General features: G+C 37.8%; 1 protein-coding gene and 1 non-coding gene across 7 annotated transcripts in view; both read left to right on the top strand.

The window, feature by feature from the left end:
- The window catches only part of ASH1L (ASH1 like histone lysine methyltransferase), a 195873-nt gene that overhangs the window by 29496 nt on the left and 140954 nt on the right, over positions 1-25423 (top strand). The window lies entirely within an intron of this gene.
- Positions 17519-17625, top strand: LOC113933751. Its single transcript, XR_003523455.1, has one exon. It is a non-coding gene; the product is annotated as a U6 spliceosomal RNA (small nuclear RNA).

Raw genomic sequence — 25423 nt, 5'->3', positions numbered from 1 at the left:
GGGCTCGATCTTAACAACCCTGAGATCATGACCTGAGCTGAAATCAAGAGTCAGAAGCTTAACTAAGTCACCTATGCACCCCATACGTTGAAAGCTTTTGTAAAATGAATTGTTTAATACAAGGATTAATTCCTGTCACTCTTCATAAAGCAAGTTGATACATTAAAAATTGTCCCCTCTTTCTCGTAGGCTCTCCAAAGTAGTAACTAATTTTTCAGGGCACCTGGGTGGCTCAGTCAGTTAAGCTGACTGCCTTTGGCTCAGGTCATGATCCCAGCGTCCTGGGATTGAGTCCCACGTCGGGCTGCCTGCTCAGCGGGAAACCTGCTTCTCCCTCTCCCTCTGCTGCCTTCCCTGTTTGTGCTCTCGCTCTCTCTCTCTCAGATAAATAAATAAAATCTTTTTAAAAAATAACTAATTTTTCTTAACCTTATTTATTCTGTGCAGTAAAGATACTAAATTTGTGGGGCACCTGGATGGCTCAGTCAGTTAAGATTCTGCTTTTGGCGCAGGTCATGATCCCAGAGTCCTGGGATCGAGACCCACATCAGGCTCCCTGCTTAGCGGGGAGCCTGCTTCTCCCTCTCCCTCTGCCTGCCTCTCTGCCTACTTGTTTTCTTTCTCTATCTCTCTGTCAAATAAGTAAATAAAATCTTAGAAAAGGACATTAAATTTGTTTTAGGTCATGTGTTGACCACAAGTTTTAGCCATTTCTCTTTTTTTCTTTTTCTTTTTTTTTTTTTTAGATTTTATTTATTTATTAGAGCGAGAGAAAGCACAAGTGGAGGTGGGGTGGGGAGGAAAGGGAGAAGCAGGCTCCTTGCTGAGTAGGGAGCCTGACGTGGGGCTCGATCCCATGACCCTGGGATCATGACCTGAGCCGAAGACAGCTAGATACTTAACTGACTGAGCCACCCAGGTACCCCTCGCCATTTCATACAATATCTAATTTCAGGCGATGGGCACCATACGGGCCCACGTGCATATTTAAATTATTTGTATATGTAAGTAAAACAGTGGATCTAGCTAGAAAGAGTTGGCTTAACATTTTGGCTAAAATTTTGAAATATTCCTGACTGTGTGAAATAACTTAATTTTTACTGTTAATTACTTAACATCAAATTCATGTGCTTTCTGCATGTTACCAGAAACCATAATGATGCAGGCTCTTTGTTCTTGAAATTGCTGTGGCATCCAGAAATTTTTAGTAGTTGCTATTCTTCAAAGATTATGGACATGTAAAGTAGTTTGGGATGTTTTATTGATAAAATGAACTGTGAATGAGTTAGATTAGAAGCCAGGAAAAAAACGGTTATTGTACCAATTCTTGAAAAAATGAACTGGGTGAATCTTCACTAAGTTGAGTAACCTCCCCTGAGCCTTATTTTCCTCATGAGGATATCAGTTCCTGCTGAACTCAAGGATTTTCATAAGATTGATTGAAAAAGATTTTTTTTTTAAAGGATTTTATTTATTCATTTGAGACACAGAGATACAGAGAGAGAAGAGAAAGCATGAGCAGGGAGAGAGGCAGAGGGAGAGGGAGAAGCAGGCTCCTTGCCGAGCCAGGAGCTCGATGCGGGGCTCGATCCCAGGACCCCTGGGATCATGACCTGAGCCGAAGGCAGACGCTTAACCATCTGAGCCACCCAGGCGCCCCTGAAAAAGATTTTTATGTAGACCTTTTTCCTTGAAACAATGTTAGAGTTTGTAAAGTCTCCTTCCTTGTAAAAGTCTCCAGTTTTCTCATTTATAGTGGGACTATGAATGCCTATCTTCAATGGATGTATATAAAATTAAATTTATATAAAGCATCTGGCATGTGACAGGTTCCTGTGAATGTTTTCTTTTCCTTGTTACAGCCTGATGTAAGGCTTCACAACCTGTGGTCCCTGGGAGGATGCTGGTGTGTGGGGTTGTCCTCACAATGTGACAATCAGTATAGAGTTTTGTGTTTTTACATAGCTATCACCAGCTTCTTAAAGGAGGTCATGACTCTAAAAAGATTAAGCATCCTTGGCCAAGGAAGGAAAGAGGGACTATTACGAGTCAATGTTGGTAGTTTTAAGAAAGTGTGGGCACTTTGTTTTATTTATTTTAAAACAAGGCTTTACTAAATGCAACTGCAACATTTACCCCCAGTTCTTCAAAAGTAGTTGGGTTTGTCAGTGTTGCTTTTAAAGCAAATATTACAGGGCACCTGTGTGGCTCAGTCAGTTAAGTGTCCGACTCTTGATTTCAGCCCAGAGATCGAGCCCCGTGTAGGGCTCTGTGCTGGGCGTGGAGCCTGCTTAAGATTCTCTCTCTCCCTCTCTCCCTCCCTAAAAAAATAAAATAAAAGATAAATATTAGGCCTTATATTCCTAATAAAAACAAATATGGATCATATATTTTATCTCTACATAAAATTTTTCTTCCGGCAGTATTCAGAGAGCAAAAACAAGATCCTCTGAAAAAATAAGTTATTTGCTGTTATGATTAGTGCTGAATGATTGTTAACTGTTTAATTTTTTAAACTGCTTATGTAATTTTTATTTATTTATTTATTTTGTAAAGATTTTATTTATTTATTTGACAGAGAGAGACGCAGCGAGAGAGGGAATAGAAGCAGGGGGAGTGGGAAAGGGAGCAGCAGGCTTCCCGCGGAGCAGGGAGCTCGATGTGGGGCTCGATCCCAGAACCCTGGGATCATGACCTGAGCCGAAGGCAGACGCTTAACGACTGAGCCACCTAGGCGCCCCCGTTTATGTAATTTTTAAAAGCAAAACCCACGTTCAGTTCCATAAATGAAATTTTCCCTTTTCTTGAATTATGTGACATACTGTTAAATTTATAGTAGTTTACTCATGAACTCTTTATTTAGAGGGTTTCAAATATGTCACTAATTTATGAAAAATTTCAGTTCATTGTTTAGGAACTAGGACATTAATAACTGGAGTGTGAAGTTTAGTTCATTCTTTTGAGAAAATATTGGAGGATGATACTCTTAATGTCTTCTATTTAAAGTTATATTAAAGATTTTAAGGGTCCTAATTCTGTTTTTATTTAATGTATTTGTAATGTATTTTTTAATACGTTTTTAGATTTAATATGTTTTTTAAAGATACTGAGTTACAGTGCTGTGTACTTGGTGTGAAGGTGTACTTGGTTTATGTTTCAGTAATTTTGAGACCTTTCTGTATTACATTTTGGCAAAAGTGAAAAATTTCATATTAATGATAATAATAATAATTGAGTGTTGGCAGGAATCTAGGGAAACAAACTCTCTCATCCACTGCTGGTGTTGAGTAAATTGGTATGGCACTTTTTGAATTGTGCTGTTTTTTTATTGGTGAGTTTTCAGGGTTCTTTATACATTTGGCATATAAGACTAGCTAATAGTAACTCCCCCTGTGTGGGTTGTCTTCTCACTCTCTTGACAGTGTCCTCAGATGCACAAGGGTTTTCAGCTTTGATGAACTCGTTTATCTATTTTTTCTTCTATTGCCTGTGCTTTTGGTGTCCTATCCAAGAAATCACTGTCAAATCCAGTTTATGGAAGATTTTCCTCTATGGTTTTTTTCAGGGTTTTATCATTCTTGTTCTCTGAATTCAGAAACTAATTCAGACAGCAAGAGATACTTTGGACATGGGAAGCTGTTATAAAAAATGTCATGTGTAGAGGCACCTGAGTGACTCAGTGAATTAAACTTTGGACTCTTGATTTTAGCTCAGGTCATGATCTCTGGTGGAGAGATTGAGGGCCCCCCCCCCGGGGGGGTGGGGGGGTGGGCTTCGTGCTGTGTGTGGAGCCTGCTTAAGATTCTCTGTCTTCTTTTCCCTCTGCCCCTTCCCCACTAAAAATACATAAAATAAAATGTGTGAGAGTATGGATATTGGACCAGAAAATATTATTTGATTAGGTAATAAACTCCTATGATTCAGAATTTAAGAGATAAAAAAGGAAACAATGAAATATTGTTTCTAAATAAATAGTAAATCTATTTTGGAATCCCCTTTTAGATAATCTCGTGATAACCCCTTACCAACTGTGATAACGATTAAGCAGAACAACCATTTCTCAATCAAAATGAAGAAAACTGATATGTATATTGAATACATTTTCAGGTTTACATTTACACTTGGAAAATAATACCTCATTAAGAATAATTGTTTTTATTTTTTATTTTTACTTATTTTTTAAAGATTTTATTTATTTATTCAAGAGAGAGAGAGAGAGCGAGAAAGGGAACACAAGCAGGGGTCGTGGCAGGCAGAGGGAGAAGCAGGCTTCTCGCCAAGCAGGGAGCCCAGTGTGGGACTTGATCCCAGGACCCCAGAATCATGACCCGAGCCGAAGGCAGACGCCCAGTGACTGAGCCACCCAGGCGCCCCTTTTTGTTTGTTTTTAAAGATTTTATTTATTTATTTGACAGAGCACAAGCAAAGGGAGAGGCAGGGAGAGGGAGAAGCCACCCAGGCACCCCAAGAACTAGTTGTTTTGGAACCAAAATTGGTGCAAAGAATCTTCCAGGAAGATAACTCCCAACATTAGAGTCTGTAATATCTCCCAAAAATATATAACGTATATACAGGCAAATACATATGTCTCCCTCCTCCCCCAATTAAAAAATATAAATAGTTGGGGTGCCTTTGTGACTCAGTCGGTTAAGCATCAACTCTTGATTTGGCTCGGGTTGTGGTCTCAGGTTCCTGGCATTGAGCCCCACGTTGAGCTCAGCGACTCCCTTTCCCTCGGCCTATCCCCCACTGTGCGGGTGCTCTTTCTAACTTACTCTCAAATAAATAAATAAAATCTTTTTTAAAAATTTCCTGTAAGGGCCACCTGGGTGGCTCAGTTGGTTGAGTGGCTGCCTTTGGCTATGGTCATGTCATGATCTCAGGGTCCTGGGATCAAGCCCCACATCGGGCTTACTGCTCTGTGGGGAGTCGTCTTCTCTCTCTCGCTCCCCCTGCTCGTGTTCAATCTCTCTCTCTGTCAAATAAATAAATAAATAAAATCTTAAAAAAATTTCCTGTAAAAATTTGGGTTTTGTTGTCTTGCCACTTCATGTGGTGTCTGTCATTTCATAAGTTGCCAGAATGGTCTATTCATTCTTCTATAGCAGCATTTTAGAAAGTGAGAGTAGAGGTGGAAGTCATAGTATTTACCTGCATTTATTACACATGAACTTAAAAGGAGAAGAGGTAATGGTACCTTCCTTTCTGGCATTTAAACAAAATTCCAGCTTTGGATTTGTGCAGCATGTATGTGCAGTTATGTCTGATCCCAGTTTACTTAGGTTACTAGGCCAAAAAAAGGTGCTTTTGTGACAAATGAAAAGTAACCAAAATATCTGTTTCCTGTGGCCGGTGATTAAAACTGAAACTTCTTTGAATTTAATGAGATTGGGGTCTATTTCAATACCGCTATACACTGATTACAATTTAGGTCACAGAGCATTGAACCTCTAGTACTATGTTGACTGACATTTTGCCGGTGAATAGTTTATTTGTTGTCATTTTAGCCTAGTTGAGTGGATTTAATGAGCACAGTGGATTATAAATAAAATTTACAGCGCTAATTATAATTTTCCTCCAAAAGATAGTTTTCTATTTGGAAAAGAAACGCCTGTGCCGATGTAATAGATTCTATAGAAAACAGCTCGTTGAAGAGGTGATTTCGAATCTCAGTGAAGTGATTTTTATGGAGAGTTACTAAAACCGACATGAGTCCAAGTATTCTAATTAAGTCCTTTTGGTCTGAGATTTTATTAAATTACAGAACTGATAGATTAATGTTTCTTTAATAAGAAACAATACGGATGATAATAATAGTATCTCAGCTCTTGCTTAGTATAGCTAATTTGCCTAGCAGTTTTTAAATTGCTGCACACAAATCCCAATTGTTTTGAAATGAAATGTTGAGGAAAAAATGGGTTAGATACTACCTAGGTTTTGGCTTTTCTTTCTTTCTTTCCTTTTTTTGCCCCCCCCCCCCCCCCCAGAGAAAGAGGGAAAGAGTACGTACATGCCAGGAGTAGGAGGTGTGGGGCAGAGGGAGAGGAAGAGAGAGTATCTTAAGCAGGCTCTATGCCTAGCGCAGAAGTGTGATGTGGGGCTGGATCTCACGACCCTGAGATCATGACCTCAGCCGAAATCAAGAGTCAGAGGCTTAACTGACTGAGCTACCCAGGCACCCATACCTGCACGTTAGATAACTGGTCAAGGGATTAATATTTTACTTGCGTTACTTATATTTATTTGTATTTACTTATATTACTAATAATTGTACTTTTCACAAAGGAAGATCAAGTTTTCTTTCACTTAATTTTAAACATAATCTCTAGTCTAGCCTCACAGTATTATTTGATTTATCTATTTCTCCATAAATATTTGAGTGCCTGTCCTGTGCATTAAACAAGTTATTATCATGTGATAACTTCCATAATAAAAATACAGAAAGAGTATTTATGAATTCACAGAATCATTGGGAGAAGGTGGGTGGAGAATATGCAAGGAAAGCTTTATAGAGGTGTTCATATTCAGAATTAGGTATTGGCATCTTTGTTAGAATTTGCTAGAAAGAGAGGGGGCTTTGGGGGGCAAAGTAAATACAAGGGCACAGCTAACATGTCTCACAGATTTGTCAGTTGTGATACAGGATAAGAATTTGAAAGTCCTTTAAAGTAGGTGAGTCCTGAGAAAATACAGACTGGAGGACTAGTTGGGGTACTTACATGTTCTTTTTTTTTTTTTTTTTTTTTTTTTTAAAGATTTATTTATTTATCTATTTGAGAGAGAGAATGAGATAGAGAGAGAGAGCACATGAGAGGGGGGAGGGTCAGAGGGAGAAGCAGACTCCCTGCTGAGCAGGGAGCCCGATGCGGGACTCGATCCTGGGACTCCAGGATCATGACCTGAGCCGAAGGCAGTCGCTTAACCAACTGAGCCACCCAGGCGCCCTTACATGTTCTGCTGTTTCGTGTTGCACTCAAAACTTAGGGAAACTCTATTTTTTGTCTGCATTTTCTTCTTAAGAAATCTTGGGTTGAAGTTTCTTCTCTGTTTCGACTTACAAAGTGTTTTAATTTTTATTTATTTTTCTTTTTTTTTTTTTAAGATTTTATTATTTGACAAAGAGAGACAGCGAGAGAGGGAACAGAAGCAGGGGAAGTGGGAGAGGGAGAAGCAGGCTTCCCGCCGAGCAGGAAGCCAGATGTGGGGCTCAATCCCAGGACCCTGAGATCATGACCTGAGCCAAAGGCAGATCCTTAATGACTGAGCCACCCAGGCGCCCCATATTTATTTATTTTTTAAAGATTTTATTTACTTGTCAGAGAGATAGCACAAGCAGGGGGAGCAGCAGGCAGAGGGAGAGGGAGAAGCAGGCTCCCCACCGAGCAGGGAGCCCAACGTGGGGCTCGATCCCAGGATACTGAGATCATGATCTGAGCCGAAGGCAGACGCTTAACCATCTGAGCCACCCAGGCATCCCGTGTTTTGATTTTTAAACCATGTAGTGTTGCTTCTAACATAAAATTTTTTAAAAATTGCATGACCATACCCATTTGTTTTTAAGTATTTTTTTCTTTGTTTTTAAAGTTCTAAAATTTTGTGGTTGTACTTTATATTAGAAAGAGGAAACATTTTAAAGTTAAAATGCTTTTTTAAAGTTTAAAGTTGCTTTTTTGGAAAGTTTTTTTATTTGAGAAATTTGGAATTATTTTTAGTTGTAGTTAGTAGGAGCCCTATCCTTTATAGCTGTAATGTTAAACCTCACCAAGATACAGTACCTGAATTTTATTTTACAGATCTGTTAATAGTGAATTACCTTGGTCTTTCGGTCATGCAGGAAAGTCAAGCAGGAATAATGTTGAGGCAGAGTGGTGCAGCTTCTTGAGCACATAGAACTGCAACAGCAGGTGGCATTAGAGATCAGGTTTAAGGATGAGTTGCAAGGATTTAAGTATTAAGGGGGAGGGAAAGTGAGGTGTATTAGGGTTTCAGGATACAGCTGGCAAAGCTCCATGTGACCGTTCTTGGTGTTGGTTTGTATAAAGATTTTTTTTTAGAACCAACTATTTCATAATGGAATTCTGCTTCATAGAATTAAAGAATTCGTTTTCCAGAAGAAAAGGAAACTTGTATGTCTAATACCCCATCTCCCCTCACAACTAAAAGGTGGGAAAATAGGATATCATCCAAGATCTATATAATAACCTTTGTCTTTTTGTTACAAATGAGTATCACTTTATACCAGCAAGTACCTAATGTCAGGAGTTAAGAGAACTATGTAAGATTGGGTGAAGACCTACAAAGGAAGGGAGCGGGTGGGTGGTTGCATGTTAACTGTGACTTCCTTGGAACCCTTTAGTATAGATATGGGTCTTCAAGCTGGATTTATGGTGTTCCTAAGGCTTTAGTTTATCCAAAGTCTATTATCTAATGCAATTATACAGATTACCAAAAGAAGATAATATGAACAAAGATGTCAGAAACGGTAACTTTGGTAAAGTGAAATAGTAACCACTACTCACTCTTAAAATAGGTTCTGAACTATTAAATTTGGTCTTTGTCTACTCTTCATTTTTTAACAGCCAAGTTTTTATCTACTATGTATATTTTACCATCAGTTTTGGAAAACATCTCATAGTCAAGTACGCAAGTTTGCGGTAAAATGTTCTGCTACTGTGTTAGGAAGTCAGAGTTTAGGAGGTGTGCAGAGACATTCTGACACAAATGCACAGATGGTAGATATGTACAATAGAATATTTTAGCTATTTCTTTAGCCAAGCTACATGGAATTAGTAACACCTCAGAATATATGTGAAAGGAGAAAGATGATCCTAACAGTTGCAGAATTCAGTAGTAACTTTTCACAGTAACAATAATGAAGTAAGATAGAACCTGCTTCTGAACCCCACCTTTTTATTTTTTGCCCAAATTGCTGAGTGTGATTATCCTCTAGTCTTTGTCTAGTCCTTTATCGCATGGGTAGGAGCTACAGAAGACTGCTGAGAAAATCACAGACACTTAGAATTAGAAGCCAGAGGCAAAGGGTGCTTGGTCACTTTTCCTTAAGCTGCCTGTTGGTTGTGACCGCTAGGAATTACCAGACAACTGGAGATTCTCCTACGCGTACTTGGTGACACATTTTTCTCTTAGTTGCAATCTCAAGAAGTAAATTAGCTAACATAAACATGAAAAATTAGAAAAATAAATTTGTTACTAAGTTCTTAAATAAAAAGCAAAAAGAAAAAAGTTTCATATGCAATAGAGGAGAGAGAGAGGATGAGAGGGTGGGAAGGTTTGGCTTACGTGTCACCCAGCTCTGTTAAAGGTTACCTGAGCTGTAACCTCTGTGCTTCCACTGCGTGTATTTCTGTTCTGTAACGTGTGTCACAGTATAGTGCAATTGTTAGTTTGTCTTTTTTTTACTAGTGAATGAATGCTCCTTGAGTGTCAAGGTGACCATTTTAGTTTTTGCATTTAAGAATCACACACTATGCTTAAAAAATAGGTCATTAAGATTATGGACTGTGTGTTAAGATCTGTAAGCATTAAAAAAACAAACAAACAAACAAAAAAAACCAGCACCACCACCAAAAATATACCCCTTAACATTTAGCTCGAGAATAAGAGGATTTGTTTCTGTAGCTCTAAGATGGTGCTTTTGCATATGTTTTCCTAACTGAAATAATCATAAATATTTTCTCCTTTCAGTTACTAAAAGTGTGTATTAAAACTTTTAGGTCTATTTAAAACAATCTGTAGTTTGCTACTTTTAAGAAATTAGTGTTACTACCTGTGGCTGTTTCATGAATTTCCTGGGAAATCACAACTTTGATGACTACCCTTAGAAAACCCATTCATCTTATAATAGGTCAAACAAAACCTTTCTTTATTTTACCAAACTGAGCTGTCTGCAATATCTCCATTCAAAAACAACCCCACATTAGGTTCTTAGTTTAAGAAAACATTTTTAGATAGGTCAAACACCTTTTCAAAGCATTTAACACATCTTAGTGACTCCTCCACTAAAAGATGGCACAAGATGAGCCGAAGTGACACTGTTTTATCATTACTGCTGTCAGGTGTTGTTTATCCCAGTGCCTTTTTTTTTCCCCCCTTTTTAACCAGTTTTTCATTTTTTGGCTCCTTAGCTCTATCCAGGGAATAGGAGGTCAGATTTCTCTCATCTTACCTGCACCTTGAGTTAAGTGTCATCTGTGAGTGTGTGGTCTTTCTTGTACCAACTTATGAAAAGGTCCAGAATACAAGTAAGTCTGTATTATCCCACCACTTCTTTTCCACTCCCATGTTCTTGTTGACAGAAGTTATTCAAGTCAGAAGACCTGATGGTGTACAGGTATCTCCAGGTCCTGCTTTGAATGGAGTTCTGTTGTCTTACCTTCATACTGGTTGTTTATTTTGGAAGCTGCTTGAGCTAGTTATTTTGTAGTAGAGAAGAGAACAGTTGGCACAGAGCCCAGCTTCTCCATGGCAGTAGCTATTATGCAAATTCTTGTGGATCTTCACATTTCAGTAAAGCCTTCTTTTCTCCCTTTACATACACAAACAGCTAAGGGGGCAGCAATGATCTGTCTTAAGCCTTGGAGACAAAACAACATGCCACTTTTTTCCCAAAATATCGTCCATTATGGAAGCATCTGCTCCTGTAAATGGAGGGGAAAGCAGATCTCTTCTATTGCACTGTGAAGACTGCTATAAATATACCAGGAAGATTCAGGCTATCATAGTTTCATCAGGTTCATCCTCAATTCTTTGATTTTGTAGTAGAAACTTCTCTAATCATTGCTGCATTTGGTTGATTGAGCAATTCACTTTCTCTTAAAGTGTTGGATGTTAAGTTTATCTGCTTGAGTCTGTATCGTGGTTTGTTTGAATGGTGTACAAAATGAGGTATGGTAAATGTGAATATTTCTCATTTCATTGTTAATCTTACTAATGGAAAAAGTCATTATTGAATCAAATTGAAAGAAGGCATAGCTTTCCTTAAGTTCCAGGGAATTAAGCCTAAATACCATCACACTGACTTGCTAATTCACATGCTGCTTTTTATGGTGGCCTGTTCATATCTTTTATTTCATTTTAATGACTATAAATCACTCCAGAGATGCTCACATACAGACTGCTCCATAAGTGCACATTGCTAATTAATTTCGAGATATAGCTGTGTAGAAACACATGAAGACTTTTAGGGAGACATCAGAAGTAAGGGCCTTATAAGATGAGATAACAAAACCTAGGGATTTTATGAAACTGACTGAGCCAGCCAGATATTTCTAATTTCTAACATAATTTTACGAGTAACTTATGTTTCTTACTATCATTGGGGAAAATTTTGTCCATAAACCTTTTTACTTTTTTTAGTGGTTGTCCTAGAGTTTGCAGTACACATTTATAACTAAGCCAAGTCCACTTCCAGATAACACTGTCACTTCACAGGTACGTTATAATAACAAAATAACCCAAATTCTTCCCTTACCTCCTCTGTATCATCACCATTGTTCATTTCACTTATATATAAGGGTATGTATATACACACACACATATATATAAAAACATACCTTGTCAGATATATTGTTGCTATTATTTTATTATTTTATTTATTTTTTTTTTTTTTAAGATTTTATTTATTTATTTGACAGAGAGAGACACAACGAGAGAGGGAACACAAGCAGGGGGAGTGGGAGAGGGAGAAGCAGACTTCCCGCTGAGCAGGGAGCCCGATGCGGGGCTCGATCCCAGGACCCTGGGATCATGACCTGAGCCGAAGGCAGCCGCTTAACCGACTGAGCCACCCAGGCGCCCCTTATTTATTTTTTTTTTAAAGATTTTATTTATTATTTGAGAGAGAGAGAGAGAGAGAGAGAGAGAAACAGCATGAGAGGGGAGAAGGTCAGAGGGAGAAGCAGGCTCCCCGCTGAGCCGGGAGCCTGATGTGGGACTCGATCCCAGGACTCCGGGATCATGACCTGAGCCGAAGGCAGTCGCTTAACCAACTGAGCCACCCAGGCACCCTTGTTGCTATTATTTTAAACAGATTTCTCTGTTAGATCAATTAATAATAAGAAAAATAAAAGCTTATATTTCACCTTCACTTTTTCCTTCCTCGGTGGTCTTCCATTCTTTATGTAGATCTGTATTTCTGAACTATCATTTTCCTTCTCTAAAGAACTTTGAACATCTTGCAAGGCAGGTCTGCTGGATACAAATTCCCCCAATTTTTGTTTGTTAGTGAAAGTCTTTTATTTCTTTTTCACTTTTAAAGGGTAGTTTCACAGGGTACTGAATTCTAGTGGTGATTTTTTTCTTCTAACACTTTAATTTCATTCCATTGTTCTTGCTTGCATGGTTCCAAGAAGATGTTAGATATAATTCTTACCTTTGCTCTTCTGTAGGAGAGGTATTTTTCCCATCTATCTTTTTTCAAGATTTTTTTCCTTTATCTTTGACTTTTTTTTTCCTTTTTTCTTCTTCGCTATTTATTTGTTTGTTTATTTGAAGAGAGCAAGAGCAAGCGGCAGAGGGACAAGGAGAAGTACGCTCCCTGCTGAGCAGGGAGCCTGATGCGGGGCTCGATCTGAGGACCTTGGGATCATGACCTGAGCCCAAGGCAGATGCTTAACCGACCGAGCCACCCAGGCGCCCCTTTATCTTTGATTTTCTATAGTTTGAAAATGATGTGTGTAGGTATAGGGTTTTTTGTTTCGTTTGCACTTATCCTGCTTATTATTCTTTGAGCTTTCTGAACTTGGTTAGGTGGCTGGTATTAAATTGGTGAAATTATCAGTCATTGTTTCAAATATTTTCCTGTTCCTTTCTCTCTCTCTTCTTCGTATATCCCCATTATGCAAATGTTATACTGTTGTCGCACAGTTCTTGGATCTCCTGTCCTGGTTTTTTCCAGTCTTTTTTCTCTTGCTTTTTAGTTTTGGAGGTTTCTATTGAGGTAGCCTTAAGCTTGGAGATTCTTTCCTCAGCCATGTTTAGTCTGCTAATGAGCTCATCAGAGCCATTTTTCATTTTTTAGTGTTTCTGTTCTCTAGAACTTTTTTTGTTTCTTTCTTAGAATTTCCACCTCTCTGCTCGCATTGCCCATCTGTTCTCACATGTGGTCTGCTTTATCAACTAGCATATTAATAATAGTTGTTTTAAATTCCTAGTCTGATAATTCTAACTTTCCTATAATATTTAAGCCTGATTTTTTAAAAGATTTATTTGTTTATTTTAGAGAGCACGTGCAAACGTGCGGCAGGAAGAGGCAGATGGAGAGGGAGAGTCTAAGCAGACTCAGCACTGAGCCCTGAGCCCAAGGTGGGGCTCAATCTCACAACCCTCAGATCACTGCCTGGTCTGAAACCAAGAGTCAGATGTTTAACCGACTGAGCCACGAGGGTGCCCTGAGCCTGATTTTAAAGCTTTCTCTGTCTTCAAACTCTGTTGTCTTTTGGTATGTCGTGTAATTTAATTTTTTCTTGATAGGTGGGTGGGCATAATGTACTGGGTAAACGGAATTGCTGTAAATAGATTTTTAGTGATGTGGTGGTAAGGTATGAGGGGAGGGGAGGTGTTCTTTAGTCCTGTGATTAGGCCTCAGTCTTTTAGGGAGCCTGTACTTCTAGACTGTGAACTTCATAAATGCTTCTCAGTTTCCCCCTCTCCTCTTGAGGTGGGACAGGATGGCTAGAGTGGGCTAAAGTTGGATGTTTCCCTTCCCCCAGAGCAGTTAGGCTTTGTTTAATTCTAACAGGTTAGGCTCTGCTTAGTAGCGTCTCCTGAGGGCAGACCTTGTTAATAGAATTCTCTGACATATTTCAAAATGGTTCCTTTTCCCCTCCTCCTGTGGGAAGGAATGGGGTGGGGGGGTTCTCATTGTGAGAACCAGGGACAAATGCAGGAGCTAAAACTCAGAATAAGTGTGGGGGATTGCAGTGGCTGATTCTTCCTGGAATTTTCAGCTCCCAGACTGTGCACTAAACCTCTCACAGTTTGCCAGTTACAATTCAGGGCTACCCCGGTACTGCTTCCCACCAATGTTTTAGCTCCTGGTTTTCTGCTCTGGTGAATTAGGACTCTGTCGGTCACTCCAATTTGGGCGTCAGTAGTAGTTTGCCCTGTGACCTCACTTCCAGTATGGATCTAAGAAAACTTGTTGATTTTTCCGTTTGTTAAGATTTTTACTTTTTTTTTTTTTTTAGATTTTATTTATTTGAAAGAGCAGAAGCAGAGGGAGAGGGAGGGAGAAGCGGGCTCTCTGCTGAGCAAGAAGCCCAATGTGGGACTCGATCCCAGGACCCTGGGATCATGACCTGTGCCGAACGCAGCCGCTTAACTGACTGAGCCACCCAGGAGTCCCAAGCTTTTTACTTTTTGTTAGGATGTAGTGGCAACATTCCAAATTCTCCGTAAACCTTGTATCTCTAAACATTGCAATGGAGGTGTGTGTAATTGGTTTACAAGATAATAGAGTTGTCTGAATTTTCACCTGCATCTCAGCTTTCACTGCATGAACACTAGTTTCAAGATCTACCATGTAATAGGTAGGAGGAACTTTCCAGCAGGTAGCCTGTATACACACATTCCTAAGGCACAACACTGTTCAGTGAGTTCTAGTAAACAAACTACTTTGAATAAGTTTTCCTATGTTCATATTGTTGTTTGTAGAGTAACATTAGAGCTTTCCATATTTCACACACTCTTTTTTTAACGTAATAAGTCTAGTCTTTCCTGTTTCATTAGGTAGACAGCAAATTAATTTCAAAATCTCTAGTGTAACAAGAATGATGAAAATAGCGTACTACTGTATTTCTGCTATAATTCTCTAAACATACAGCTTGAGGATGTGAACAAAACATTGTTTTGGTTTTTTAAAGATTTTATTTATTTATTTGAGAGACAGAGGGCACAAATGGGGGGAGGTACAGAGGGAGAGGGACAAGCAGGGGAACTTGACTCGGGGCTAGATACCAGGACTCAGATCATGACCTGACCTGAAGTCAGATGCTTAACTAACCAAGCCACCCAAGCGCCCCTGAACAGAACATTCTCTTCTTATGATTCCCAGATCATAAGAATATAGCCTTCACTATATTCTGTTGTCAATACTAATTAAACGATAATTTAACTTACTTTTTGTTTTATTGATTTTCCATTCTATACAGTTTATTTTAGTCAGATTCATTCTGTTAAGCAGTGTGAGATGCAGCTGTCTTTCAGCAAAAACCAAAGCAGAAGTTTATCATCTCATGCTGTCAAGCATGTGTGTTTTTATGTATCTGAATGTGCAAGAAATAGAAGTAGCATATCTAATCATATTCACATTTTGTTTGCGGTAGAATGAGATTTAGGAACAAGTTTTTCAATAGGATGTTTTCTCAAAGGAACTTTGGGAGGGCACATCTCAAAAAAATATTTATCAACTACTGAAAATGATTGTCAGTCTGTAGCAATGCTTATTCAAGTTTTAGGCCTCCTGAATCATATCATGAAGACATCTTAAAGCATTTAATTTTTTTTATGGAGTAAGAACTACACTTGTTGCAGATGTTTTGTTTTCCTCTAACATTTTCTACTTTTTCAAAAATACTTTTATGTCCAGATCAAAGGTTATTATGGGTGAAGATGATTTATTTTGGAGTTTCTCTTGTGAAACTTTGAGCTAAGTTGATATGCTTTTAATTAATTTTCACATAACATGAAGAATTGCTAAAGGTGTATTTTTCTTGAAAGCTCCAAGGATTAAATAGAGTAAAACATTTTACTTAAAAGTTAATGTTTAATGTTATTTCATTTAGTGCACTAAAATTCTAGGAAGGTGAGAATTATGATATAAATGCAGTTCTGTTATCCTGTCTTTTATGATTATATAAATTTATTAGCATCCATTTACTTAATCATAAAATGTTTGTACTAATTTAGATAACCTACTCTTTATATTAACTATTTGATAGTTCTTTTTTTAGGACATGAAGCTAACAGCTTTTGTGATTATAAGTATTTCAGCATTTCAGTTTTGCAATAGTACAAGTACCTCTACTTATTAAATGTTAACACATGATGCCCATAAGGAAGTTCTCCATGTTTCAAATAGAATTCTTACCTTTCTTTCAAGTGAATATTCAAATAATACCACAAATCCAAGTGTCATGCCTTATTTGTGTTACTGACAATGTTAGACTAATTATAATTGGTACTAATCTATTAATGTTGATTACTGCTAAGTTTTGTGATACCAGAAATAACATGAAAGTAAGCATTTAGTTGTTTGGCTTTCTTGAAACTGAAGCCAAACTTGGTAAAAATCTGCCTTCAATTATAAATTCATAGTATCTTTTAGAAGGAGATATTTTAAAATATTTTTGTAATTTTTATTCTTTTCCTGTCTTCCTCTTTGTAACTTGCCCTTTCATGAGATTCTGTGAATATGTTTCTTGAGGTCTCATTTATTTTCCTTTTTCTTCTTCACTTTTTGGTAGTCATTCATAGTAATGGCAAAATATAAAAGCCCTATCTTTTAGCATTTATTTCTTCCCTTATTTTAGTGAGTTTGAACATGTTTTCTTGTTCTGCTATTTAATTCTCTGCTTTGAATTGTCTGTTCATATCTTTGTTCATTTTAAGATACTATTTTTTGTTGTTATTTTTTAAAAACTGCATCTCAGTGGGGACCCAGGGTGGCTCAGTTGGGTAAGTGTCCAACTCTTAGATTCGGCTCAGGTTGTGATCTCAGGGTCTTGAGATAGAGCCTTATGTTGGGTTACCTGCTGAGCAGGGAGTCTGCTTCTTTACCTCCCCTTCTGCTCCCCCCTGCCCCCCCGCCGCTTATGCTCGCTCATGCTCTCTCTGTCAAATACGTAAGTAAATCTTTTTTTTAAAGGCTGTATCTCAGTGTTTTCCTTTATATATATTTTTGTTACCTTCCTCCCAGAAAAATATACCCATCTAGAGAAGAGTTTAAAATTGATCTGCATTTTATTCTAAGCCTACTCAAGGTAGGGAGTTGGAACTAGGATTCTTCAGGGTCTCTACCCTCAGTGAAGCACCTCTTAAGAAGAATTCAGAATTAAACATTGAAAAAAAAAATCCCAAGAAAGTTATCCATCATGAGCAGCAAGAGCCCAAACACAACTAACAACAGGAACAAATTCTGCAGGAGCTTCAAATAATACAGTTGTTGGATTAAGAATATAAAGTATTTGGGGCTCCTGGCTGGCTCAGTCAATGGAGCATGTGACTCTTGATCTCGTGGGCATGAGTTTGAGCCCCAGGTTGGGCAAAGAGTTTACTTTAAAAAGAAATAAACAAAAAATTGTGAATCTTTCCTTAACAAAAAGAATATAAAGCATTTGAAATGATTAGAGACTTAATAATAAGTGAGAGGTAAGAATAAACCTTTAAGAAGATAACCAGGCAGATTTTCAAAAGAAGCCAATGAAATATATTTTCTGGATATGAATGGTTTATTTTCATGATGAAAAAAGTGTACTCATTTACATTTAAAGACTCGGTGGTGCTTGTTTTGGCAGTACATATACTAAAATTAGAACGATAGGGAGAAGATTAGCATGGCCCCTGGGCAAGGAAGACATGCAAATTCATGAAGTGTTCCTAAATAAATAAATAAAGGCTCAGTGAATAATAGTTTAGCTTTCAATTTAGACGCAGCTGTGGAGAGAATAATGACCTGGAAAATAGTATTGAGAAAGTGACCTAGAATGTAGCAGAGCCGGAGATGTCAAATATGGTAGAAAGAATTAAAGATGATAAAGGATGGTAATAAGTCCTATATGTCCTATTTGGAGTCCTGAAGAATAATTGAGGAAATCTAATACTTGAAGGGTAATATTCCCAAATTGAATATTTATAATGGACATGTTCTGAGAAGGATTGATAAAGCTATGTCTGTATTGAGACACATTAAGTGAATCTGTAGAATAACGAAGACAAAAAAAATCTAAAACAATGAGAATTAGAGGAGCAACAGTGAAACAAATATCAGACCTTCAAACATCAACTAAAGGTTAGGAAACAAAAGAACGTATCTTCCAATGCTGAGAAAAAATAATTGTCAGTTCTGAACAGAACTTCCCCAGCTGACAAGTTTTAGCAGACTGGATTGCAGATGTAGCAAGGATACTGTTTTGCTGGGAATTACAAAAATTTAAAACAATCACTTTTGTAAAAACAATGAAGGATAAAACAGCAATTTCAAGAACACAGAAGACATATGAGGCATTTGAAGGCATACTGGGAAACAAATAGAAGAAGAAAATTAGTTATAGAAAAGTGCAGTTAGAAGCAGCACATTTGAAAACAGTGGGGAAGAAGGAACAAAATGGAAATGAAGTTCAAATGGATGGGCAAGGTGTGATATATACAGGAAAAGGGGGAAGAAATACAAGTATGCATAACTGGTATCTTCAAATAGAAAGGCAGAATTTTTTATTAGATCAGCTGTTAAAAGCATTATATAAAGATGCTGTCTAAAATAATAGAAAATTTCTGGGTGCCTGAGTGGCTTGGTTGGTTAAGTGTCTGCCTTTGGCTCAGGTCATGATCCCAGAGTCCTGGGTTAGGGTTTAGGGTTAGCCTCAGTGGGGAATCGGCTTCTCCCTCTCCCCCTCCCCCCGACTCCTGCTTGCTCTCTCTTGCACTCGCTCTCTCTCTCAAATAAAATCTTTTAAAAAGATAAAAATGAATTAATAAATAAAATAATGGAAAATTTCAATGAATAGATTGAAAGGGCTTTTTGGATCTCATTTAATATTGTTATAGAGTGTTTGTCATGGAAGCAACATTTGCAACGTTACACTTTATCAGTAAAGCTTGGAATCTCCTTTGTGATCCAGGTCAAAGGATCAAGTTACCTCTGTGAGGATAAATTCGAGGTGTTCTTGTCAAAATTCAGAACCAAAAAAATAGCAATTTTCATAATGCCCTCAAATTGGACAGTTCATCTATACCAAAAGGATATTGACCAACTTTTTTGAACACTTTAATTCAGAGTATATTATTTTCATTCTTCAACAAACTATGGAAGACAGCCTTCAGTCTTTTTGTTAGCCAAGCAGGAGAAGAATGGAAAGGCTAAAACAGAGATTACAGTTGGCTTTGTAAATTTAATAAAAATTGGGGAAATGAGAGAACATGGAGAAGTAATTTATACATTGATTCTTCATTTATTATAGTAGGGGTCAGAAAATGTCATTTAAAGTTAATAAAACCAATAAAGATCTAATACAGTAAAAATATTGATAGTCATATAATTGAATGATGAGGCAGGAACAGGAAGATTTTGCTAATTTAATTGTTACTGATGGTAGAGAACAAATATCAACAACTAAGTATAAGTTATTTTGAATTTCTAGAAACATACATTTTCTAGATTTTTAAATTTAATAGGTAAAATAAGTACATTCCACATAGTGTAAAAAAAAAAAAAAAGTTTAGGCTATGAAAAGTCAAAGTGTAACAAAACTGTGATGGTGTGTCAAGCTACTAGGATTGCCATAACAACATATCATAGACCAGATGGTTTAAAAACAAATTTATTTCATCGCAGTTCTGGAGTCTACAAGTCCACGATCATTTTGCTGTCAGGGTTGGTTTCTGGTGAGGACTCACTTCCTGGCTTAGAGATAGTCATTTTCTTGATCTGTCCTCACAGGACCTCTTCCCTGTGAATGCAGAGGAAGGAGATCTCTGAGCTTTCTTCCTCTGACAGCAACCCCATTTTTTTTAGATTTGGGCCTCACCTTTCTAACTTCATTTATGCTGAAGGTAAAGGTCTCCTTGAAGGACCTATCTCCAAACACAACCACATTTAGCAGGTGAGGGTTAGGGCTTCAGCATTCGAATTTTGGGGGCACATATTTCAGTCCATAACAGATGGAGTCTCACAAAAATTGAACATATAGTAAGCTACCATAAAGAGTAAAAACCAACAGTGTTCTCTGATCATGATGGAGAAGGACTAGAAATTAATAAAAGCGGACAACAAAAAGACTTCACAGTCTGGAAATATCCCGAACCTCAGAATTTCTAGAAAATAACAAAAGCTATATTTAAAGGGAAGTTACTTTTAAATATCAATTAAAAGGGAAAGAATGAAAATAAATGGAATAGGGCACCTGGGTGGCTTAGTTGGTTAAGTGACTGCCTTTGGCTCAGGTCATGATTTTGGAGTCCCGGGATCGAGTCCCTGATCAGGCTCCCTGCTCATCAGGGAGTCTGCGTCTCTCTCTGACCTTCCCCCCTCTCATCCTCTCTCTCTCTCTCTCTCATTCTGTCTCTCTCAAATAAATAAATAAAATCTTTAAAAAAAAATAAAATAATTGGAATAGACAATTCTCCTTAGTACCTATCAAGAGAACAAAACAATCTTAGGAAGAGTATTTGAGAAACCAGAATGCAGAAATGAACTGGAAAACAAAGGCAGTCACTATCCAGATAGTAGTTCTTTTGGGGGGGAAATGAAACATAAGGTTTTATTTAGCAAATGTAACCCAGAAGTAAACAGGAGGGAGGGAAAACAGGAATATATAAAATAAGTAGTGCTAAAGGGCAAATAATTCCAAATACAGTAGAAGTTAAAGTTATAATAATTAGGTTTTTTTGCTTGGTTATATGCAAATAAGGGGCTCCTGGCTGGCTCAGTTAGTGGAGCTCAGGGTGGTGAGTTCAAACCCCGCATTGGGTGTGGAGATCACTTAAAAATAAAATCTTAAAAAATTATATGCAAATAAATGTGAAAACATGAGTAAGGGTAATTAAAAAAAGATAACTTACTAAATCTATTTCCAGAAATCACAGAAAATTTCAACTTATGGATCATCAAAAATTAATAATAGAGGGGCGCCTGGGTGGCTCAGTTGGTTGGGTGACTGCCTTGGGCTCAGGTCATGATCCTGGAGTCCCAGGATCGAGTCCCACATCGGGCTCCCTGCTCGGCGGGGAGTCTCCTTCTCCCTCTGACCCTCTTCCCTCTCGTGCTCTCTATCTCTCATTCTCTCTCTCTCAAATAAATAAGTAAAATCTTAAAAAAAAGTAATAATAGAGAAGTCTCTCAAAGTTAATACTATTACCAGAAATCCTGGTCCTGGCATTGGTTTCATTCCATAAAACCTGAGGAAACCGGTAATTCCAAAATTATTTAGACATTTGCAGAGCCTAAGAAAGGGAAGAAAGGAAGCATAGTATTAATTCTAAAGCCTTACAAAGATAGCACATAAAGGGAAACTACACAATAATCTTGCTTGAGCACATACTCAGATTCTTCTGAATATGGATAAGTTTTGCTTTAGCTTACTTTTAAATATATATGCAAGGAGGACTACACATAGTCCTATTTAGATTTGTTGACTTAATTAAAGGTATATTACTCTGTTGTTATACCACTGTTCAAGAATGAAAATCTATAATTTTTAATGATTAAAACTTACCTTTTATAATAAATAGCCTATATAGTTCTATAAGGACTTCATTTTAGTCTCAAGGTTACAAATCAGTCCTTGAAACTATTAAATATTTAAATGTCAAAGCAAAGTTTTTGGCCTATTTTGACAAAAAGTCTCAAGCATATTTGAACTTAATTTGGCAAGATAGAAATAGATTTGCTTTATATTTTATGGAAACAAGTTCATAGGTATCCTTTATGTTTACAGAATCTTGTGGTAGCCCTGTGCTTGTCTTAAGTCATTTATGTCATTAACAGTTGATAGACAAGGCTGACAGTCTTTGACTTGAGTTATAATATTCTTAGTTAAAAAATATGAAGCTGTGCAATATAAAGGGACAACACAAGTGATCCTTTTGGTGATGGGACCATTCTGTATCTTGACTGTAGTGGTAGATAATGATGAACCTACACAGGTGATAAAACTGTCTAGAACTAAACACATATACATACACAAACACACAAATGAATATGTGTAAAAGTGGGAAAATCTGAATAAAATCAGTGGATTATGTCAATATCAATATCCTGGTTGTGGTAACTATACTTTTGAAAGGTGTTATTGGAGGGACTTGGGTAAAGGGTATACTGGGTTTCTATTATTTCTCAAAACTACAGGTGAACCTACAATTATCTCAAAATGTTTATTTAAAGGAGTGGTGCCTGGGTGGCTCATTTAAGCATCTGCCTTCCGCTCAGGTCATGATCCTAGGGTCTTGGAATTGAACCCACTGTCAGGCTGCCTGCTCAGCGGGGAGTCTTCTTCTCCCTCTCCCTATGCCCCTGGCCCCCACTCATGATCACACCCACATGCACATGCGCTCTCTCTCAGATAAATCTTTTTTAAAAATTGTTTATTTAAAGGAAAAAAAAAGAACTATGTACGATTATGGATTGTTTTTCCCCAGAAATCCAAGGGAGTATAATACTAGAAACACCAGTAGCTAAAAGAAGAAAAACTGATACTCCTTTAATGAGTAAAATGAATACATAGAAGTGTGTGTGTATATATATATATACATATATATGTATATACACACACACACATATAAATGAGCTTATGTATATATGTACACATGTATGTACATAGATAAATAGATAAGGAGATACCAGGCATTCTCACTGGAATGTAGATGAAGCAGTTGCTCTTTGTTGTCACTGTTATGTAATAATGTTACTGGGAGATACTAGTTAATAAAATTGGAAAGGAGAAATGAGAAGGATAAAAATAGAAAAAGTAAGATTACTGTTATTTGCAAATGATGCTGTATACATTGATATTCCAAGAGACTCAGTCAAAAAGCTTGTAAGAGAATTCAGTGAGGTGATTGACTAATAGAGTAATAAATGAAAATCAGTAATATCTAGAAATAAATAACTCTCAGGGCTTAAGATCTATATGAAGAAAGCTGCAAAATACTATTGAGTCTTGAACAAATCGAGATGTTTTTGAGTAGGATCATCATGAAGAGGTCAGGTCTCCCAAAGTTTTTCTGTGAATTTTTAATGTAAAATATACATAATGTCAAATTTACCTTTTAAATCAGTTTTACATACACAGTTCTCTGGGCATTAAGTACATTCACATTGTGAGTGTTGTGAAACCATCATTACCATCCATCTCCAGAACATTTTTGGTCTTCCCCCAACTGAAATTCTGTACTCCATTAAACAGTGACAGCCTTTCCCTGCAGCCCCTTGGCAACTGCCATTCTCTATATAAATTTGACTATTCCAGGTACTGTGTAAATGGAATCATATAGTATTTGTCTTTTTGTGACTGGCTTATTTCCTTTAGCTTAATGTCCTCGAGGTTCGTCCATGTTGTACAGCAAATGTCAAAAGTTCCTTCCATTTTAAGGCTGAATAATAAACACTTGTATGTATATGCCACATTTTCTTTATCATTAACCTGTCAGTGGACATCGATGGAATTGCTTCCACCTTTTGGCTATTTGTGCATAATGCTACTGTGAACATCAGTGTAGAAATATCTGCACAAGTTTCTCCCTTCACTTCTTTGGGGTATTTGTAAATTTAACAATGAGAATTAAAATGATACATATATTTTTTGGCAGTAGGTACATTGCTTGTAACGTTTATATGGCAAAATAAGAGTAGCAGTGACATTTCTGAAAAGAGCAGTAACAGGTAGGAATCAGTCTTACTAGAAAATAAAGTTAAAATTATTAGAACATTGTGGTAGTGCTGAATGTATAGACAGAAAATCAATGACACAGAATGGAAGATCTAGCAATAGACCCAAGTATATATAAGAATTTTATGTATGAAAAGTATAGCGTTTCAATGTCACAGGAACAATGACAAAATGATTCAGTAAGTTCTATTGGAACTGGGTAGTTGTCTAGGAGATTTTATACATATATAGACATACATATATATTAAACCTCAGGAGTGTATGGTTTTTCATCTTTTTCTCACTATTTTCCTTTTTTTATTTTTAAACTTTTTAGAATAATTTTTATTTGTAATTTTTAATATTTTTAAGGTTTATTTTTATCTTTAATTTTTTGTAAAGATTGCATTTATTTCTTTTTGAGAGAGAGAGCATGAGTGCAAGCACAAATGGGGAGGGGTAGAGGGAGAAGCAGACTTCCCGCTGAGCAGGGAGCCCAATGTGGGATTTGATCTCAGGACCCCAGGATCATGACCTAAGCTGAAGGCAGAACTTAACAGACTAAGCCACCCAGGTGTCCCTGAAGATTTATTTATTTTTTATTTGACAGAGTGGGGGAAGGGCAGAGGGAAAGGGAAGGAAGAAAATCCCAAGCAGACTCCCCAGTCAGTGGGGAGCCCAATTCAGGACTCGATCTCATGACCCTGAGATCATGACCTGAGCTAAAACCAGGAGTTGGATGCTTACCCAACTGAGCCACCACCCAGGCACCCCCTCACAGCTGTATTTCCTTTGAGAATAAAAAGATGCCATTGTTTTTCACATTTGAAAAAAAAAAAAAGATTCTTTGATTCTACTTTGTCTTCTAGCTCTGACCTCCTACTTCTCCGTGTCCCTGTTGTTTTTCCTTGGTTTTACATTTTTCTCTTTAGATTAGCTTTTAAACCCATTCCAATCAGGTTTTTGCTCTCACACTTTACAGAGAGTGCTGTTGCACGGTTGCCGGCAATCCCATGGTGCCACCTCCAGCAGAGAAATCCATGCTCTCATTTCTGTTTGATCTGTCAGCAACGGGTGGCAGTCCGCTCTTGTAAAGTTGGATTCCTCACCTCAGCTGCAGGGTACCACATATTCACTTGCGCTCTTTCTTATTGTCTCCCCGCCCCTGCCCCGTTGTTACCTTCTGGCTCCTTAGTCTTTGCTAGCTCTTCTTTATCTCCTGATGTGTCCGTGCTCCAGTATTTTGCTGTTAGTCCCCTTCTTTGCCATTTCCATTCACTCTCACCTGGCTGTGTCAGCCAGCCTTGAGGCTTTAAATGTCTGTGTGCTGTCGTCTTCCAGATTTGAAACTTCCTGCTCACACTTCTCTGGTGACCAGAAGGCATTTCAGTCATACCATGCCCAAAACAGCACAAGCTGGGGGTCGGGGGGGTGGGGCAGAGAGAGAAGCAGACTCCATGCTGAGCAGGCAGCCTGACACAGGGCTCCATCCCAGGACCCCGGGATCATGACCTGAGCCGAAGGCAGACACTTAACCGAATGAGTCACCCATGCACCCCCAAATCTCTGGTTTTCTTTATTGTCTTTTTCTTCCGTTAAAATATAAGCTATGCAAGAGCAGGAATTTTTGTCTTTATTCTTTGCTGTATCTCCAACACTGAATAGGTACCCAGTATATATTTGCTGAATGAAGAATTAGTTCACATACCTCTTCTGCATGAAACCTTCCAATGGCTTCCCCTCTCTTGGACTAACAAAATGTGTCCACTCTGCCTCCTGCCTCCTGCCTGACCTCGCTTTCCTCGATTATACCGGAGACGCTC

Source organism: Zalophus californianus, chromosome 10, assembly GCF_009762305.2.
Source record: "Zalophus californianus isolate mZalCal1 chromosome 10, mZalCal1.pri.v2, whole genome shotgun sequence".
In the NCBI taxonomy this organism is placed as follows: domain Eukaryota; kingdom Metazoa; phylum Chordata; class Mammalia; order Carnivora; family Otariidae; genus Zalophus; species Zalophus californianus.
Note: the sequence above shows the minus strand (reverse complement) of the source record. Positions and strands in the feature narration are given on the sequence as shown.